Raw genomic sequence first — 5300 nt, 5'->3', positions numbered from 1 at the left:
CATGTCTTCTTTTCATAGCCATTGATTTAATGGAGTCATTAGTTACTGTGTCTTACCATAGCCTATACTGACCAATAAACTGGAAATTTCCTGTTAGTCCATTTGAGCTATTATAAAGGAATACCTGAGGCTGGGTAATTTATAAAGGAAAGAGGTAATTGGCTCATCGTTCTGCAGGATGTACAAGCATGGTGCTGGCATCTGCTCAGCTTCTGTAGAGGCCTCGGGGAGCCTTTTACTCATGACGGAGGCTAAGTGGGAGCAGGTAGTCAGTCACATGACAAGAAAACTAGCAAGAGAGAGAAGGGGGAGGTGCCACAAACTTTTAAACAACCAGATCTATCGCTTCTCGACCTTTTGGCTAAGATCAAGTGTAGTATCTGTTCTTATCAGTTTAATATCTGATACATCCTTCATCCAAGGACAATACATTAAATAGATTTTGGAGCAGAGAGATGGAATAGAAGCTTGCTCCATCCACTCCATGCATTGACCTGGTACTGCAGTACCTCCAGGAATAGTGCACCACCTCAGGGTATTAAAAAAATAAAATAAAATAAACAACCTGATCTCAGGTGGACTCAGAGCAAGAACTCACTCATCACCAAGGGGATGATGCAAAGCCATTCATAAGGGATCCATCCCAATGACCTAAACACCTCCCGCCATGTCCTGTCTGTCACACTGGGAATTCCACTTCAACGTGAGGTATGGAAGGGACAAACATCCAAACCACGCTACCTCCCTACTCAAACATAACACATCATATTTAGAAAAGTCATTGTTGTTGAGGCATCACTATATTCTACATTGATTTGAGAAGGCCCCTAATTATAGCCAGCAATCATATGATGAGATTAAATTGAATTGACGAAAAGATTACATAACAAAGGGGACAAAACATGTTTTGTGAAAACATACTTTAAAACTTGAACCTAGGCTGGGTGTGGTGGCTCACGTCTGTAATCCCAACACTTTGGGAAGCTGAGGCAGGCGGATCACTTGAGGTCAGGAGTTCAAAACCATCCTGGCTAACATGGTGAATCTCCGTCTCTACAAAAAATACAAAAAATTAGCCAGGTGTGGTGGCGTGCACCTGTAATCCCAGCTATTTGGGAGGCTAAGGCAGGAGAATCACTTGAACCCAAGAAGCAGAGGTTGCAGTAAGCCTAGACCATGCCATGGCACTCCAGCCTGGAGGACAGAGTGAGACTCTATCTTAAAAAAAAAAAAAAAAGAATGAACCTACATTAAACTATTTTACAAACTCTCATAAAATATAGATTTGCAAGCTTTCCTAAAATCTCAGAATATCTGACACAATTAACTAACATTTCTATGTAGCAAGGAAGGGCTGAAGCTGGGTTTTGACCACCCCTTTAAACAAGGCAACCACCATCGAGTTTTCCACAGCCCCTTTCCATTGTCATCATAAGTAGAAATGCCATCCATCAACTTCTCCTGAGCCTCCACTTCCCATCCACCATGCCAGGCTTTGTATCTGCTGGGCACCAGATCTATAACCTTAATCAGTGATGAGACTCTTGAGACTAGTGACTGTGCCTTACTTATTTTTGCACCCTCAGCCCTCAGCACAGTGCTTGGAATGTAAGATATGTTCGATATATGCTGGTTGTATACATAACTGCAAATGAACTTCTGTAACTAGAAGCTTCCATGGAGTTAAAAACTTAATGATCAACTAGGCTTCAGATTTACTTTGAAGTGATAAGCATATCAATTCATATAAATATTAATTAAACCCAAATAAATGTGGAAGACAATATGTGTATGAGAAGGGGTAAACAGAACAGGGAGGCTGACGAGGTCAAAGGAATGCATATATGGTACTGGCAAGTTCTGAAACCTGCAGGGCATCTTCCAACACTCAATTGAACTTCAAAGGTTTTTACAAAGCAAAAAATGTAAGGACATTTTCATTCCTGATATTTAGTATCATTTAGCATGAGACTCTTGCTCCAAGCCAGGAATAGTATGGTTCATCCAAATCTTAGGAAGAGAGAATAAAATTTGATGTCTGTGAGCTCAGAACTTTAATATTAATCACAAAAGCTATATCCTTTTCTCAAACCTGCTGTATTTCATTTCCCCATCCTTCCCTCTCCCCACCCTCCTCCTTGGTCCATTACACTTTATTCTCTTCTTGGGGATGGGTGGCAGAGGGAGAGGTAATTCATGCTACATCTTCAGACTGTGTGCAGAATGTGCCTCCCTTCAAGGTGTATGGCAATAAGTGAAACTCTTCATTTAAGGGGAGAAAACAGGATCAACAGCAGGCAAAAAAATTATACACACAGATCAGCAGGACTGTGGCCAAAAAGGATCAAGTACAAACAGATCACTTTGATGTAGCATTTGTTTACTTTCTGATATATTTAAGAATAAATATGAAGACATGCACAAGATTCTGGAATTAAAATTGGAAGACTATGGTTATGGGTTTTTTTTTTAATTCACAATTTTATTTCTTTATAAAAATGAAGTGATGGAGTTAGGCTAAATTATTCTGTTAAATTAAAAAATATATAGGCAGTCATTTTAATTATATTTTATTTTCATTGTATACTTGACTTAATTTATTTACCACTATTACCACTTGCAGCATTTTATAAAGAACTGCTTTTAAGTAGATCTCTGCCTTCAACTTCATTCTCTCCAGTAGTCTTACCATATATCTGCATTATGCATAGTTTTACAACAGGAGAATCACAATATCTTATAAAAAAAATAAACTCAGTGAAAGGAAGTTGCCCAGGGTGCCCGTACTTTATGCACAGGTGAATTTCTATTGTCCATTATCATTTATATCTAATATGAACCATTCTGCACTGCTTGCCTCTAATCCCCATGCTTGTTAAGGAGCTTAAGAGGAGAATCAGTTGATTTCAAGGCCTTTTGGAGTTCAAGGGCAAAGTGATTATTTCCTTAAAGGAAAAAAGATCACGGACTCATCACAATTTCCAAAGTTCAACTCTTTTTTGTTTCACTAATTAGAAGCCAGACCAAATGCATATCTGGAAGCTTTTATACAAGCGATCAGCCCTTTGCCCTGGGACCAATTACAGAAAAGTGTCTTTTACACATTACTGTCTGTGACTGTCTAGTGTTCATATGAGCTGTCATGTTTCACCATGAGTCATGTTAAAACCATATAATCACATAGTTGAAGAGCTAATGATATGTTTGCTCTTCTCAGTTTAATTTACAAACATAACTGCACTCATATGCCTATGGCTTATCTGTAGCTTAAACACGAATTCATGTAAATATACATAGATGTAGACATGTTAAAGGGCATTATTTAATCGTTAAATGAGATCAAGCTCTTCTATCTGAAAACTATAAGCTTCTATGTCTAATTCCATCCATAGCAATATTTTTTTCTTGCGAAGTGAAAGCAAAAGTTGTATATATTTATAGAGAGATTGATTTGGATATCAACTTGAAATGTGTACTCTTTTCCTACACATTTTAGAGAGCTATTAATAATACTGGTTATGAAGATATATATATATATATCTTAAGTTTTATATACATATATAAATGTATGTGTATATATATACACATACATTTTCAACTATATTAGTCTGGGTTCTCCAGAGATTTACTACAAGAAATGGATTCACATAATTATGGAAGTTAAAAAGTTCAAGATTGCAACCAACAGGCTGCGAACTCAGGAGAGCTAGTGGTACAAGTTCCAGTCCAAGTCTGAGGCCAAAGGTGGGAGGACTGATATTCCAACTAAAGACAAAGAGAAAGAATTTTTTTCTCACTCAGCATTTTATCCTATTCAGTCCTTCAAAGCATTGGATGAGGCTCACCCACATAGGAGAGGCCAGTCTGCTTTATTCAGTCTACTCATTCAAACACCCTCATAGGTACATCCTAAAATAATGTTTAACCAAGTATCCAGGTACCCCATGTCCCAGTCAAGTTGACAAATAAAATTAACCATCACACCACCAACACTACACTGATCAGAGTCTTCACATTTATCACATTCTGGTGGTCCAATAATATCTAATATAAGTAAGTCATCTTTTAAAAGGGCTTAGATCTTGTTAGAGCTTTGAATATTTGAGTCAAATAAAATAACTTGTCCTTAAGAACAAGGCAATGGTACCATCTTCACACAGTAGATTCTGTGGAATTAGCATAGCTCTTTTACAAAGATGTCACTTTGAAATCTATAAAGGATTTACATTAAATGTCACCTGCATTTATCAACAATTCTACATTTTATTACTATCATAGAAACAGAGAATGAAACAGTAGTTATAAGAGACTGGGGATGGAATGGGGAATAGAGGATGGGGAGAGGTTGGTCAACAGACAGAAAGCTATATCCAGCTAGAAAGAATAAATTCTGGTATTCTATTGCACAGTAGGGTGACTACGGTTGGCAATAAAATATAGCATAATAGAAAATAGCTTATATGAATGTTGTCACTGCAAGGGAATGGTAAATGCATGGGGTGATAGATTCACTAGCTAGTTTGTCTTAGTCCATTTTTGTTGCTATAAAGGAATAGCTGAGGCTGGGTAATTTACAAAGAGGTTTATTTGGCTCATGGCTCTGCACAAGAAGCATGTCACCAATATCTGCTTTTGATGAGAGATCAGAAAGCTTCCACTCCTGGCAGAAGGTGAAGGGGAGGCTGCCAAATGGAGAGAGACAGAGAGAGAGAGAGAGAGAGAGCAAGAGAGACAGAGAGACAGAGAGAGAAGGTGCCAGGCTCTTTTCAACAACTAGTTCTCCAGGGAACAAGAGTGAGAACTCACTCCTTTAAGAATGTCATCAAGCCATTCATGAGGAACCTGTCCCCATGACTCAAACATCTTCCACCAGGCCCTCCCTCCAACACTGGGGATCAAATTTTAACATGAGACTTAGTAGGTACAAACAAACCCTTTCCAAACTACAGCATACCCCTAGTGGATTATTATATAACATAGATATGTATCGAAACATCAAATTGTATTCCATATATATGTGTAATTGCAATGTAACAATTTTAAAAACAAGAAATTTTTAATTTCACTTTTTAGAAAGAGCCACCTACTTGTGACATTACAAATGACTGTTCTCATTGAGTATTATTAATGATTAAGCGGGAAGAAGCGATACTCACCAAACAATTTTCTGTCTCCTCCACTAGAAAGGAGACAGATTATAGTTGACAAAGAAAAGAAGCCTCTTCTATCAGTTACGATGGCTAGAAAGTAGTTAATCTTTAAAAAGAAGAAAAAAAAATCTTTTAATCAATGGCACATAA

The 5300-nt window shown here is 37.6% G+C and overlaps 1 non-coding gene across 1 annotated transcript; it reads left to right on the top strand.

The window, feature by feature from the left end:
• Window positions 1–341: 341 nt before the first annotated feature.
• On the top strand, window positions 342–531 carry LOC111548438. The gene has a single exon (XR_002733414.1). It is a non-coding gene; the product is annotated as a U2 spliceosomal RNA (small nuclear RNA).
• Window positions 532–5300: the final 4769 nt, after the last annotated feature.

The sequence above is a fragment of the Piliocolobus tephrosceles genome, chromosome 6, assembly GCF_002776525.5.
Source record: "Piliocolobus tephrosceles isolate RC106 chromosome 6, ASM277652v3, whole genome shotgun sequence".
Taxonomy (NCBI): Eukaryota; Metazoa; Chordata; class Mammalia; order Primates; family Cercopithecidae; genus Piliocolobus; species Piliocolobus tephrosceles.
The sequence above is the reverse complement of the archived record's forward strand: the minus strand, read 5'-3'. Positions and strand labels throughout refer to the sequence as shown.